The sequence below is a fragment of the Apium graveolens genome, chromosome 7 (assembly GCF_009905375.1).
Source record: "Apium graveolens cultivar Ventura chromosome 7, ASM990537v1, whole genome shotgun sequence".
NCBI classification, from domain to species: domain Eukaryota; kingdom Viridiplantae; phylum Streptophyta; class Magnoliopsida; order Apiales; family Apiaceae; genus Apium; species Apium graveolens.
Genome location: NC_133653.1, coordinates 217195705 through 217211833, shown reverse-complemented (window position 1 = coordinate 217211833; position 16129 = coordinate 217195705). Strand labels below are relative to the sequence as shown.

At 41.6% G+C, this 16129-nt stretch overlaps 1 non-coding gene across 1 annotated transcript; it reads right to left on the bottom strand.

Moving 5' to 3' along the window:
- Nucleotides 1-15074: 15074 nt before the first annotated feature.
- Nucleotides 15075-15181, bottom strand: LOC141676059 (small nucleolar RNA R71). The gene has a single exon (XR_012556669.1). It is a non-coding gene; the product is annotated as a small nucleolar RNA R71 (small nucleolar RNA).
- Nucleotides 15182-16129: the final 948 nt, after the last annotated feature.

Genomic DNA, 16129 nt, shown 5'->3' with positions numbered 1-16129 from the left:
CTGATGAAGATCCCATTATTTCTTTGACTAACTTGAAGTCCAAGATAGTAACTTAATTCCCCCATCATACTAATTTCATATTCACTCTGCATAAGCTTAGAAAATCTCTGGCAAAACTTCTCATTTGTAGAACCAAAGATAATGTCATCCACATAGATCTGAACTAGGATCATATCTTCACCATGTTTCTTATAGAAGAGAGTCTTGTCTATAGTACCTCTAGTAAAACCATGTTTAAGTAGGAATTCTGACAATGTATTATACCAAGCTCTGGGTGCATGCTTTAGTCCATATAGGGCCTTGAGTAGCTTGTATACAAAATTTGGAAATTCTGGATCTTCAAAGCCAGGTGGCTGTTAAACATAAACCTCTTCTTCTAGCTCACCATTTAGGAAGGCACTCTTGACATTCATTTGATACACTTTGAAATTTGAGTGTGCAATAAATACTAGAAAAATTCTTATTGCTTCAAGTCTTGCAACTGGAGAAAAAGTTTCATCATAATCAATTCCTTCTTCCTGTGAGTAGCCTTTAGCAACCAACCTTGCCTTGTTTCTGCTAACTATACCATTTTCATCCATCGTGTTCCTGAACACCCATTTTGTTCCAATTATACTTTTATTCTTTGGTGCAGGAACCAACTCTCAAACTTTGTTTCTTTCAAACTGATTTAGCTCTTCCTGTATGGATATATCCAATCAGGATCCATTAGAGCTTCTTTAGTTTTCTTAGGCTCTACTTGAGACAGAAAGCATGCATGTAGGCACTCATTAGCAGTTGCACTTCTAGTTCTCACACCAGCAGTAGGATCACCAATAATTGCTTCTTTAGTGTGACTTCTATCCCACTTCCTTGTGTGAGTATGTTGACTTGTGCCTTCATTATTTTCTTCATCACTGGCATGACTTGTAGATCCTTCTTCCCTTTCTCCCCCTGAGTTTGTGCTGTCAAATTCAGGAGTTTGAGATTAGCTTCCATTTTCATGATTTTCTTGTTCAGTAGTCTCTTCATTCAACATCTGTTGTGCATTGACTTCATCTTCACCATCAGAATCACTATCAATGCAGAGGTTTTCAAATGCAAGGGCTTCAACTTTTTTTTCATCAAGGCATTCCAATCCTGGACACTTGTTATCATCAAAAGTCACATTTGTGATTTCCATAATTTTCTTTTGATCAAACATAGACCTTGTAGGCAGTCCTCTCCAATGAATATCCCAGAAAAATTGCTTCAAAAACCTTTGAGTCAAATTTTCCCACATATTCAGAGTTGTCTTTTAAAATGTAACACTTGCTTCCAAACACATGAAGATATTTTACAGTAGGCTCTAGACATGATTGAGTAAGATGATTTTCCATGGGCCTTGTTAATAAGATATCTATTTTGAGTATAGCATGCAGTGTTAACAGCTTTCTCCCAGAAACTTGTTGGCAACTTGGCATCTTGCAGCATTGTTCTAGCAGCTTCAACTAATGTTCTATTCTTTCTTTCAACTACTCCATTTTGTTGAGGTGTTCTAGCAGCTGAGAATTCTTGAACAATGCATTTGCTTTTGCAGAATTCACTCAATATTACATTCCTGAATTCTGTTCCATTATCACTTCTCAATCTCTTTACACAAGTATGATCTTCAGCCTATTTTTCTATCTTCTTGATGTGCTCAATTATGATGTATGGAGTCTCATCTTTAGAGTGCATGAATTCTTCCCAAGTGTATTTTGAAAAATCATCCACCATCACAAGTGCATATTTGTTCCTTGAAATTGATATGACATTTACTGGCCTAAACAAATCCATGTGAATAAGCTGCAATGGTGCACTTATAGAATTCACAGTTTTTGACTTGTGACTTGATCTTTTCATTTTTCCTTTCTGACAAGCTTCACAGACTTCAACTTGAGCAAACTCCAGATTAGGCATGTCTCTTACTAACTCCTTTTTGACCAGGGTGTTAATTGCCTTGAAATTTAAGTGAGACAAATTTTTATGCCATAGCTTGCTTTGTTCTTCTGATGCCTTAGTGTAGAAGCAACAAATACCATCCTTATTTGTTGAGTCCAAGTCTGAAACAAACAAGCTTCCTTTTCTTGCTCCTTTCAGAGCAACTTCACCAGTTTTCTTGCTGATAAAATTGCATTCTTCTTTGTTGAATAAAACTTCAAAACCTTTGTCTACAAATTGGCTAATGATAAGTGGATTTTATATCCACTTGGAATGCTTTATTACAAGATTAAATTGGTGTTTTTGACTCAAGTTGTTGGTATTTTAATGTGTTTTTGTGTTATTGCATTTCAGGTATCAGTTAAATGAAGAAAGGAGCTTTTAAAGGAAATATGATGAAAAGTGATCAGATTTGGAATCCAAGGACATTGTCAATTTGTAGAGAATCTCGTTAGCTTCGCGTGGGCAGTTGAATCACCTAATTCTGACGAGTAGAACTCAAGTTATGGCCAAAACAAGATTCGTCAGAATTTTTCCAGACAGGCTGCAGGCGCCCGCCTGCTGGTGGAGGCGCCCGCCTGCTGGTGGAGGCGGCCGCGTGCTGATGCGTGGCTGACTTCGCTGATTTCGCTGAAAAAGCCTTTTTTTAATGAAATTTGACAATTTTAAGGATTCAGGTCCAATATGGGCTTATATATACTTAAAAAAAAGGTTTTCACCATCCGAGAAGATTGGGATACCAAGGAGAAGACCTAGAAGCACAAAACAACTCGAAAAAGATCTTGTTTTCTACTTGTGATTCTTTGAAAATAGTTGTGATAGGGATAAATAAATCCTGATAATGGGCTGCTGGACCCAATAAGAAGGTGTTTGATATTCAGACCAGAAAAGTTAAGCTTGATGGACCAGATCAGGTCTGGTCGAATAAAAAAGGCCCAAAAGCCCTGATTATTAATTAATTTCGTAATTAATTAATAAGGGAAAAATCAGCTGTTGAGAAGAGTCCTGATAAGGATATAAATCCTTATAGATAAGCCTCAAGGGGACCTAAAAGGATAAGGAATCAGTTTCCTACTATCTAGGACTCCAAAGTCCATTCTAATTATGAGACTTGCCCACCAAGTCTCCTATACCAAGTCCAATTCAAGGACTCCCAACATCTATATAAGGGGCCTCACCCCACAAATCAGAACTACGTTTTTTGGCTTGATTCTCTAATTCACAGAGATACGTAGGCATCTCGTAAAGGCAGATTGAGTCACGAAACACGAGAGCAGCCATTAAAGGCCTTGAGCTCCCGAATCTTAGTATTAAATACAGCAAGTAATAACCTTGGTTTTTTATCCATAACATTTGGCGCCGTCTGTGGGAAAAACGGAACAACAACCATGGCGAGAACACGGAGAACAACCAGCACTCTGGAGGAGGGAACACCATCAGGGACAACCCAGGTGATTTCATCAACCGTGGAGGTTCCTCCCCATTCAACTTATGCATCTACTCAGGGGGAAGCCCAGACAGGGACAACTCATCCTCAGCCACAAGGGAAAACTCCCCCGACTATTCAAGGTACGAATCCTCAAGTTCAACAAATACATATACCTGTGAATTCTCGACCCGTCGGGTATGAATATTCAACTATTGTTACTACTAACCCCCCTTATGGGATGCCCCTTCACCCTGAGGTTGGAGGAAGTGGATATGCTGGGCGAAGCGAAGCACGAGGGCGGTCGCCCCCCTATATACGAGGTTTGGATCCTATCCCTGAGGATCGGGAATTTTCTGGTCCATACACTGAGAGAGACTCCGAATCTTCGGATGATGAAGTGGCCCCGAGAAGGAGGCGTCCTGGAAAAGAGCCAATGGCCGATGGAAGGCAACGCCCCCAAAGCACCCCAGGGGCGAATCCCCAAGAAGTGCAGGAAAAGATCAGGGCTCATGAGGCTGAAATCCAAAGGCTGAGGCGTGATTTGGAGGCTCACCAAGCCACCAGACCCCACATACCTCCTAGGGGGAGAAATCCTCCTCCTATCATAGACCTGGATGGTCCGCTAAGAAGAAGGGCTGCTGTCCCAAGAACTGATCCAAGCAATCTCCTTCCCCTTGGAGATCCTGATGATCCAACTCCACCCTTCACAGAAGAGATAATGAATGCCCATATCTCAAGGAAATTCAAGATGCCCACTATCAAAGCCTATGATGGCACGGGAGACCCCGCTAATCATGTTAGGACATTCTCTAATGCACTGCTGCTGCAACCCGTGAATGATGCTATAAAATGTCGGGCCTTCCCTCAAACCCTGTCGGGTATGGCTCAAAGATGGTACAGTCGCCTACCCCCAAATTCTATTGGATCATTCAGAGAATTAAGTCAGGCTTTTATTAAGCAATTCATCAGTGGAAGAGTCCATGAGAAAAGTTCAGCATCTCTTATGAGTCTTGTGCAGGGAGCTAAAGAATCCTTAAGAGATTACCTAAATCGTTTTACAAAGGAGGCTTTAAAAGTCCCAGACCTTGATGATAAGGTAGCCATGATAGCACTGCAACAAGGAACTAGGGATGAGTTTTTCAAGATGTCTTTGGCCAAACGACCCCCTGAGAGCATGTTGCAGCTCCAAGAGAGGGCAGGGAAGTATATCAAGGTTGAAGAAAGTATGAGGAAGACCGTAGTAAGTAATGAGCCCACTGGAGGCAAGAAACGAAAAACTGATTTGGAGTATATCGCTAAGGATAAATATCCTAGAACTGAACAAAATCCTGATTCAACCCCCAAGAAGGGAGGACCTGGGCAAAAGTTCACTGAATACGCTAAGCTGAATGCTCCCAGAAGTCAGATTTTGATGGAGATTGAGAAAGACAGAGATATTCGCTGGCCTAAGCCCTTGAAGGCTGATCCTGCCAAGCTAGATAAGGGCAAGTATTGCAGGTTTCACAAAGATGTTGGCCATGATACCGATGAGTGTAGGCAGTTGAAAGATGAAATTGAGTTTTTGATTCGAAAAGGAAGATTGAACAAGTATACTGGAGATGGAGGAGACAGAAATAATAATGGAAGGAAGAACTTTGAAGATCGTAGGAGGGACCAAGATGATCAAGGGCGGAATCCCCAACCTAGAGGACCAGTTATAAACACCATTTATGGAGGGCCGAGACCTCGAGGGCCTGTGATAAACACGATCTTTGGAGGTCCAACTGCTGCTGGATTGTCCAAAAATTCCAGAAAGGCATATACTAGAGAGGTTATGCATATTGTTGGAGAAGCCCTGAAGAGGGCCAGGACAGAAGTAACATTGGCTTTTGATGATTCCGACCTAGAGGGTGTGAAGTTTCCCCATGACGACCCGCTGGTCATAACGCCGATAATAGGAAATAGCCCGGTTAAGAGGGTCCTTGTGGATAATGGTGCTTCTGTGGATATCTTGCTCCACGACACCTTTCTAAGGATGGGGTATAACGACTCCCAGCTGACACCAACCGACATGCCGATATATGGATTTGCTGGAGTAGAATGTCCTGTGGAAGGGATAATTAAATTGCCAACCACCATAGGTACGGAGCCAAGGCAAGCAACGCAGATGCTGGATTTTGTGGTGGTAAAGGCTAGTTCAACTTATACTGCTATCATGGGGAGAACAGGGATACATACCTTCAAGGCAGTCCCCTCTTCCTACCATTCAGTCATGAAGTTTCCCACCCGAAACGGGATTGGAGAAGAGAGAGGAGATCAAAAAATGGCTAGAAGCTGTTATGTGGCCTCTTTGAGGGCAGATGGAGTCGGGGGGCAGGTTCTTCCTATTGAAGATATGGATGTTCGAGAAAATGATGAGAATAGAGGAAGGCCAGCAGAAGAATTGGTTTCGGTTCCTTTAGATCCCAAGAATCCTGAGAGGATGACTTTCATTGGAGCCACATTAGAGGAGCCCCTTAGAGGGAAGTTAGTGAAATTTTTGCAAGAAAATAGTGATGTGTTTGCATGGTCAGCAGCTGATATGCCAGGCATAGACTCGGAGTTAATTACTCACAAGTTAAACGTGGATCCAAGCCAGAAGATAGTGAAACAAAAGAAAAGAAATTTTGCCCCGGAAAGACAAGAGGCTATAAAGCAGGAAGTGGAAAAGCTCTTAGAGGCTGGTTTCATTGAGGAGATTCAATTTCCGGAGTGGTTAGCAAACCCTGTAATGGTGAAGAAGGCTAATGGAAAGTGGAGGATGTGTATAGACTTCACCGATCTGAATGATGCATGCCCCAAAGACTGTTTTCCGCTGCCTAGAATTGATACTTTGATTGATGTCACCGCTGGACATGAGATGCTGAGTTTCATGGATGGGTTTAGCGGATACAACCAGATCAAAATGCATAAGGATGACATTCCAAAGGTATCATTTATCACTGACTTTGGTGTTTATTGTTATCTTTTTATGGCGTTTGGTCTCAAGAATGCAGGAGCCACCTATCAAAGGTTGGTGAATAAAATTTTTAAGGATCTTATTGGGAAGACTATGGAAGTCTATGTTGATGACATGCTAGTCAAGAGTCTAGTAAAGACTGATCATATAACCCATTTGAGGGAAGCTTTTGAGGTCCTGAGGTACCACAAGATGATGTTGAATCCCACGAAGTGTGCTTTCGGAGTAGGATCTGGAAAATTCTTGGGATTGATGGTCTCAAAGAGGGGAATTGAGGCTAACCCCGATAAAATAAAGGCAATCCTGGACATGGAACCCCCAAAAACTGTCAAGGATGTTCAGAAACTCACAGGAAGGGTTGCTGCGCTAGGATGATTCATCTCCAAGTCAGGAGACAAGTGCTTGTCATTCTTCAAGTCATTAAAGAACATTAAAGACTTTGTATGGAGTGAGGAAAATCAGAAGGCATTTGAAGAGTTAAAGAAGTATATGGGCCAGGCCCCGTTGTTGGCCAAGCCAGTTCTGGGTGAAATTTTATTCTTGTACTTGGCTGTTTCAGAAAGCGCCTTGAGCGCGGTGTTGGTTAAGGAGGAACTGAAAGTCCAGAAACCCGTATACTATGTCAGCAAAATTTTGCATGGTGCTGAGTTGAATTATTCAGCCATTGAGAAATTCGCTTTAGCCTTGGTAATGGCTTCGAGAAAGCTGCGTCCTTATTTTCAAGCTCACCAAATTGAAGTGCTAACAAATCAGCCACTGAGAAATATCATTCACAGTCCCAAGGCGAGTGGGAGACTGATTAAGTGGGCAATAGAGTTGGGAGAGTTCGATCTCAAGTATAAGCCACGTATGGCCATAAAAGCCCAAGCACTAGCTGACTTCGTGGTGGAATGTACCATACCCAACCAAGAAGTCGGGGGGCAGGAAGATACCATACCTCAAGATAAGGGAGTCGACAATGGGGGCAAGGAGAAAGAATATTGGGTTCTCTATTTTGATGGAGCATCAAAAACAAATTCCAGTGGAGCAGGGTTGGTTTTGCAAAGCCCTGATGGATTCTTAATTGAGTATGCCATGAAGCTAGACTTCCCAACCACAAACAATGAGGCAGAGTATGAAGCCCTGATTGCTGGCCTTGGTCTAGCTGGGACACTTAGAGTCAAAAACTTAAAGGTCCGTGGAGACTCGAAGTTGATCATATCCCAGGTAAAGGGAGAATTTGAAGCAAGGGATGATACGATGGCTAAGTATGTTCGCCTAGTAAGGGCTGTGATGACCCAATTTAATGAATGCCATGTTGAACACATTCCAAGGGAAGAAAATGCTAAAGCAGATGCGCTATCAAAGTTTACTTCATCTGAGATTGAAGAAAGTTCAGGAAGTGTGTACTTCCGTGTTTTGAAGACACGAAGCATAGATGTTAAGCTTGTGGCTCCCGTAGGCTTGGGGACGTCATGGATTGATCCCATCAAGGCTCACATTCAGACCGGTTGGTTGCCAAGCGATGTAATTGAGGCACGGAAGTTAACTGTTCGAGCACTAAGGTACTCTTTGATAGATGGGATTCTATATAAAAGATCTTTCGTGGTTCCTTACTTGAGGTGTCTCAGGCCCGATGAGGCACGCTTAGCTCTTGAGGAAGTGCATGGAGGTATTTGTGGGCAACACTTGGGGGGCAGGGCCTTGGCTCATAAGATAACTCGTTTAGGCTTCTATTGGCCAAAAATGATGGCTGATGCCAAAGAATATGTAAAGAAGTGTGATCGTTGTCAGAAGCATGCACCAGTCGCCAGACAACCCCCCGAGATGCTGACCTCTATCAACTCACCTATTCCCTTTGCTATGTGGGGGATGGATATTCTAGGGCCTTTTCCTATGGCCACAGCACAAAGGAAGTTTCTGATTGTAGCCATTGATTATTTCACCAAGTGGATCGAAGCCAAACCTTTGGCCAAAATCACAACTAAGCAGGTTGCACAATTCCTGTGGGAAAACATTATGTGCCGATATGGAATTCCCCGTATCCTCGTCACTGACAATGGAACACAATTCAACAACGAGGAATTCAAGAAGTATTGCGAAGAAAATGAAATTGAGTTACGGTTCACCTCTGTGGCTCACCCGCAAGCCAATGGGCAAGCGGAGGTAGCAAATCGGATAATCCTGGATGGACTAAAGAAGAGGATCGAAAAGTCAAGAAATAATTGGGTGGATGAAATACTTCCCATATTGTGGGCCTATAGGACTACCTGTAGAGTCACGACAAATGCAACTCCTTTCATGTTGGCATATGGGGCGGAAGCAGTAGTTCCCGTGGAGATATCACATTCTTCTCCAAGGATTCAGGCTTTTGATGAAAAAGAAAATGAGGAAGGGCAGAAGTTAGCCCTGGATTTAATCGATGAAGTGCGAGATAAAGCACACGCAAAGATAGTAGAATATCAGAAAAAGGCTTCATTCTACTACAACCTAAGGGTTAAAGAGAGGTTTTTCAAACAAGGTGACCTAGTCTTGAGAAAAATAGAGGCTTCTGGTATCGGACAGAAAGGAAAGCTTGCCCCAAATTGGGAAGGGCCATATAGAGTCAAGAGCATTCAGGGTAGAGGAACCTACAAGCTGGAGACTATGGATGGTTTTGAAGTCCCGAGAACCTGGCACGCACAAAACCTGAAGGTTTACTACGTGTGAGATGGTCGAAGTACGATTCTCACTCATCAGGATGGCGAGTAGGTTGAAAAGCACCTTGAAGCTTTGCTTGCTTAGGATTTATATGTTTTAGTTTTATTACGAAATTTATTAAGACTTGTGTAAGGGACGAATCCCAGACAATTTTATGAAATTCATAAGTTCTTCAAAGTATGTTTGTGGCCTAACAAATAAAAATCAAATGCATGGATGCAAGCATAAAAGGTGATAAATGAAATAGATCTGATAGATGTTACAAAAGTTTGATAAATAAAGTCTCGAAAAAGCCACGCAGGGCTGAAAAAGCTCTAAGGAGCTGAAGTACCCTCGGCATCCATATCATCATCCTCTCCACTCTCGCTGGATGTCTCTGTCGTCTCGGAGGAGGAGGAAGAGCTGTCGTCCTCGGCAGGTCTGGAAGAAGACTCGGGAGGAGGAAGGAGTGGATCCTGAGGAACATGGTCTGAGACAATTACTCGGGTACGAAACCTCTGTAGCAAAGCCTCGTCATCAGGGCAGATATAGTCCGCCGGGTTAATATCAGGACAAGCCTCGTTCACGGTCCCAAGGGCCGTGTCCCAACCAGTCCTAAAAAACTCGGGAAAGACTGAATCATCCCTAATCCTCATAGATTGGGCAAACTCCTCCGAGTCCAGATAGTTGTCTATAGCTTTATCCTTCTCCGCCCGAAGTACCACCAGCTCGGCGTTAGACTCTCCGAGTTCTTCCTCCTTGCGCTTGAGCTTCTTCTCCAGGGTAGCATACTTCTTCTGTTGCCTCCTGAGGGCATTATCGGCCTTATCAGAAGCCCGCTTCCATGATTCGGCTTGCCTCACGGCGCCTTGAAAATAGGCGTTAGACTGAAACAAAGCAACCAACGAAGTATAAGGCAAGAAAATGCTACAAGAATGAAAGATAAATTTAAAAGAGAGAAGGCATACCGAAGCCAGAGATTGGGCTCCCATGAGCTTAATCCTCTCAAGCTCAGGGGTGGCCACCACATCAGTAAAGTCCTTTGGAGTCACGCTATGGTAGGACCAATCCCAAGCATGTTTTGTGGAACCAACCACGGTGTCCCCTCGGCGGAATCCCCAGAGAGGCTGGAAGGCTCCTGTGGCAGCAGCAGTAGGGGCAGCAGCAGTAATAGGAGCACTATGGCCCCCAGCTCCTTCAGTTGAAGCCTCCCTTATAGGCTCTTTCTGCTTCTTCAAAAAGATAGGCTCCGTGGCCTTTCCCCGGGTGTCTAGGCCTGCGAGCCGAGCTTTCTTCATCCTAGCTGTTTCCTCAACCAAAGGAACATTGTCCTCGTTAATCTCCTTAGCAGCTGAAACAAAGCAAAGGACAAAATAAGTGAAGTTAATAATGCATGAAATGAAGTAAAATTGAGAAGGGAAGAAAAATACCCTGTTGAGAAACAGAGGATAGTCCCACATGAATCAGGGAAAACTCCTCTAAGAGAGTCCAGCTGGTGGTCGTGCCATCGTCCTGAGTAAGCCCATTATAAATAATAGTTTCTTCGGGAGTTAAGTGAATGGATTTGAGGCTACCATCACTGACCTTCCCAAAGGAAGATCGAAAAAGTGTGCCCCAGTCACCATTCTCCCAACGTAACCCGACGAAACTATTCCTCCAATTTTGATTATTATCAGGAATAGAGGCACTGTTAAAGATATGTTTGCTTTTGGGCCTTTGCTTGACATAGACCCAGCCGCAGATACTGGAAGAACTATTGTAACACTGAAAGACTTTCCTAAAAACAGCTACAGAAAGAGGAAAGCCCTCCCTAAGCCAGCAGACCATAAAACATAGAATGTTCCTCCAGGCGTTTGGAGGAAGCTGACACGGGTTGATTTGTAAATCAGCCAAAAGATGAGGAATAAAGGGGTGAAAAGGAAACCTAAGCCCAGCATTAAGGGCATCTGTGTAAATGAAAAGAGTATCGGGTCTCCAGTGGCAAGTACGATCACCACCAGAGACTGGAACTAATCTAAGAGGAGGAAGGACGTTATAACGAGCATTTAGTTTATTGAAATCTATGTTGTGCCAAGTATTACAATGATTAAAAGAGTCGAGATGTGCAGTGGAGGGATATTCATCCCCCCTAGTGTTAATCATATCAATTAAAGACATATATGAAGAGCGGATCTCGATATCCTTACCTCGTTTTGAAGCCGAGGCTATCTTTGCCGCCCTCTCGGAATTCTTGTCAGCCATTAGTAAGCTAGAAAAAGCCTGAAGGAGAGGTTGGAAAACTAAAGGAGGGGATTTGAGAGAGGAAAGGTTAGAAAGTTGGAGGAAGGATGAGGAGAAGTTGTAGAATGAGTAGAGAGGTGAAATGAGAGGTGTGGAGAAATCAAACTCTCACCCCACCTTTATATAGCCAAGGAAGGGGGATAATGGGCCTTAAAAAAGCCCATTTGGGCCCAAAACTTAGAAGGTTCTGGAATTATCCAGGAAGTTCCTGGAAAATTCAAGAGAATTCTAGCAAAAATCAGAAGAAAACTTGAGTTTTTGAAGAATCTGGAAGAATCCAGAAAAACCCTAGAAGGATTTGGAATTTGGGCTTAGAAAATAAAAGCCCATCTCAGAAAAGGGCCTAATTTTAGAAAAAATCAAGCCCGGTTAAGGGCCCAAGTGTTTAAAAAGCCCTGTTTCAGGCCCAAATGATGTTTAAGAAAAAAGAGTGGAAAGGGAGCCCAGTTAAAACAATGGGCCAATTGCAAAAACCTAGTTGGATCAAGAAAAATGGGCCCAAGGTTTTTCTATTGAAGCCCAGAAAAAAGGGTAGGCCAAATAAGAAAATAGGCCCAGTTAAAATAAACCCAAGTCTTAGCCCAGAATTAAGAGCTTAAATCCAAGTATATACAAAAAAATATATGTATATATTCTTGACCCTTTCGAATAGAAAACACAGAGAAATCCTGGTCGAATGGTCTGAGGTCGAATTTCCCTCGACCAGGGCTGACAAAAGAAGCTAATTCGGTCAAGAAATTAATTCTAACCAAAAATCTTGGTCGAAAATGATTGTTTTTTGACCGAAATGCCAGAATAATGTTCGACCTTGTTCCTTGATCCTTTCGACCAGGGAACAAGATAAAATCTTGGTCGAAATGATCCAGCTCGAAATAGCTTCGACCAAGGCAAGAGATGATGGTTAATTCGGTCAAAAAATGAAGATCCTGACCGAAAATCTTAACCGAAGTTGAAAAAAAAAAAAAAAAGGGGAGAAATCCTGGCCGAAATTCGACCAGGATTCTTGCTCGAATGGAATCTCCTCGAAAATCCTTCGACCAAGGCACAGCAGGGGCTAATTCGACCAGGATCCTGGTCGAATGGATTCCTGGTCGAAAATTGTAAAAAAAAAAAAAAAAAAAAGAGAAAGAGAGAGAAAAAAGGAAGAAAAAGGGAAGAAAAAATCCTGGAAAATTACAAAAAAATAAGAAAATTCCTTAAATAGTTTCTGAAAAATGTTAATATTTTCAGAAATAAGGAAATTCCTTAAATAGTTTCTGAAAAATGTTAATATTTTCAGAAATAAGGAATAAATTAAGGATAAATCCCAGGAAAATAAGGAAAATCCCAGAAAAATTAGGGAAAATTCCAGAAATTAGGGAAAAATCCCAGAAATTAAGGGAAAAATCCAGAAATTAAGGATAAATCCCAAAAATTAAGGGAAAAATCCAGAAATTAAGGGAAAAATCCAGAAATTAAGGATAAATCCCAGGAAAATAAGGAAAAATCCCAGAAAAATTAGGGAAAATCCCAGAAATTAGGGAAAAATCCCAGAAATTAAGGGAAAAATCCCAGAAATTAAGGGGAAAATCCCAGAAATTAAGGGAAAAATCCAGAAATTAAGGATAAATCCCAGGAAAATAAGGAAAAATCCCAGAAAAATTAGGGAAAATTCCAGAAATTAGGGAAAAATCCCGGAAATAAGGGAAAAATTCCTGGAAATCAAAATAATTCCTAAAAGGAAAAATTCATTGTAAACGTGTAGGTCGCTCCACACTTTACGCAAGAACGAAACCCTGTAAGGGAATGAATAGACTTAACTTCTGCGAAACATAATCAATGTTTCCCAAAAGTTGGGGGGCAAATGATAGGGATAAATAAATCCTGATAATGGGCTGCTGGACCCAATAAGAAGGTGTTTGATATTCAGACCAGAAAGGTTAAGCTTGATGGACCAGATCAGGTCTGGTCGAATAAAAAAGGCCCAAAAGCCCTGATTATTAATTAATTTCGTAATTAATTAATAAGGGAAAAATCAGCTGTTGAGAAGAGTCCTGATAAGGATATAAATCCTTATAGATAAGCCTCAAGGGGACCTAAAAGGATAAGGAATCAGTTTCCTACTATCTAGGACTCCAAAGTCCATTCTAATTATGAGACTTGCCCACCAAGTCTCCTATACCAAGTCCAATTCAAGGACTCCCAACATCTATATAAGGGGCCTCACCCCACAAATCAGAACTACGTTTTTTGGCTTGATTCTCTAATTCACAGAGATATGTAGGCATCTCGTAAAGGCAGATTGAGTCACGAAACACGAGAGCAGCCATTAAAGGCCTTGAGCTCCCGAATCTTAGTATTAAATACAGCAAGTAATAACCTTGATTTTTTATCCATAACAAGTTGTAACTTTGGATGGTTGTTTTCATTCTAGTTGAACCTAGATCTCGTTTATTTGTACTTTGATTATTATTCAGTTTATTAAGACCTTGTTTATACCATGCTTTCATTGGAACCCATGGTGACGATGAGTTCAATTATGGGCTAATCGTTATCATGGGATTCTTGCGGATTTACTTATGGATTTCAATAGTTAATTGTTTTGATATCTTGGTATGTGATGATTGTATGATATCCTAGTATTGGTTGTGCTTATTCGTCTTATATGCGTAGCTAACATATAAGATAGCGTGTTAATCTCTTATAAAGCGACAGTGAATTTAGAGATTTAGAACTTGTCATGCTGGCATAGGTTCATGTATTTGTTATACATGATTTATAGGTAATTTTAACCATCTTACTTGCCCTATGTAATCAAGATGGATAACTTGTGCTTAAACCATTATGTTGTCAAATTCTATGGACATATAGGGTCTCAATATAATTGGTGCCTATTCAGCTTCTATCACTTTTTTGGATGTCTGGTAGAATGGTACTCGTGCAATGAAAGTTGGCGTTTATCAGTTTCGTGTTATCTGATTAGTGTCATCACCATCACATGTTAAGGTTAAGAACGAAAAGGCTATTGAATGAAGTAGTAATGAAGTTAGAATCTCATATTTGTCATATATATTAATTCAACCTCAATTATCTTAGTTAATGTTATTTAGTATAATCTCTTAGTTTAATAAAAACCCAATTTGTTATTTGTCGATAATCATACATTGTTGCATAGGTGCATAAATTGAACTTAACCTAAACCAGTCTCTGTGGGAACGAATCTGATTTATATCTTATATTACTTGCAATCGCGTATACTTGCGTGTATTTTAGCGCGTATTTTCGCCCTAACAAGTTTTTGGCGCCGCTGTTGGGGACTCGGTGTTAAATTTTAGTTTATGTGCTTGTCATCCGTGGTCGTTAAAGTTCACTGACTCGGACTCTTTTACTCTCACGGTTTATTTGTTTGTGTTTCAGGTACTCATTACAATGGGAGATCCAGCAGCACGAACGAAATCCTTGATGGATTTTTCTCAACCCGAGATGAATGACATTCAATCTAGCATTGTTAGGCCAGCTATCATAGCTAGTACGTTTGAGATCAAGCCTGGCATAATTCAATGGGTGCAGAATTCAATCTAGTTTGGGGGTTCAGATCCCAATATGCACATTAGGGATTTCATTGAGATCTGCGACACTTTCAAGTTCAACGGTGTTTCTGAAGATGCTGTGAAGCTGAGACTGTTCCCATTCTCTCTGAGGGACAAGGCTAAGAGCTGGTTACACTCTCTACCAGCTGGTTTGATTACTATTTGGGAAGATCTTGCTCAGAAGTTTCTTACTAAATTCTTCCTTATGGCGAAGACAGCTGCACTCAGGAATGCTATTACTCAATTGGCACAACAAATGGGGGAATCGCTATGTGAAGCTTGTGAGCGCTATAAGGAGATGCTTAGGAAGTGTCCTCATCATGGAATGCATAATTGGATGATCATCAATTATTTTTACAACGGGTTGGGAGCAAAGTCCAGACCCATGCTCGATGCAGCATCAGGCGGAGCATTATGGGCAAAGAGCTATGAGGAAGCTTATAATCTAATTGAACTGATGGCTGCTAATGAATATCAGTATCTAGCCCAGAGATTGCCACAAAGCAAGGTAGCGGGAGTTCTTGAGGTGGATACAACTATGTCTATCACTGCTCAACTAAAGGAATTGTCTATGAAGATCGATTCTCTGGCTAACTTGGGTGTTAATCAGATAACCAGTGTTTGTGAGCTATGTACAGGTTCGCATGCGATGGAGCAATGTGCTATATCTAGTGAATCAGCTCAGTTTGTGAGCAACTTTCAGAGATCACAACAACCAGTTCCAGACACTTATCATCCTGACAACTGGAATCATCCTAACTTCAGATGGAGCAACAATCAGAATAAGATGCAACAGCCGTTCCAGCAGTTTGGAGCAAAATAATTCAACCCTCCTGGTTTCAGCAACTATTTGCACCAAGACAACAACTCCAACTTCAACAACAAACTCATGATGCAGGTCTATCTTCGAATGAAAAATCTGAATTGGAGGAGTTGAGGCTTATGTGCAAAATCCAGGCTCTTATATGCCAAAGCCAGGCTGTTTTTATCCAGAATCTGGAGAACCAGATAGGACAAATTGCTAACCCCTTATTGAATCGACTACCAGAAATGCCTTCTAGTGATACAGAAGTTCCAGGCAAGAGGGAAGCAGAAGAGCAGGTTAAGGCAATTACATTAAGGTTTGGGAAGGGTGCAAGCCCTGAAAAATCTCAAGTTCCAGAATCTGAAGTTTTGGCTGAAGAAGATGTGCAAAAGGAAGCAGAAGTGGAATCAAGGAAGAAAATTGTGGAACACACTCCTCCTGAGGGTAATACAGGGGAGAAACAGGTCTAT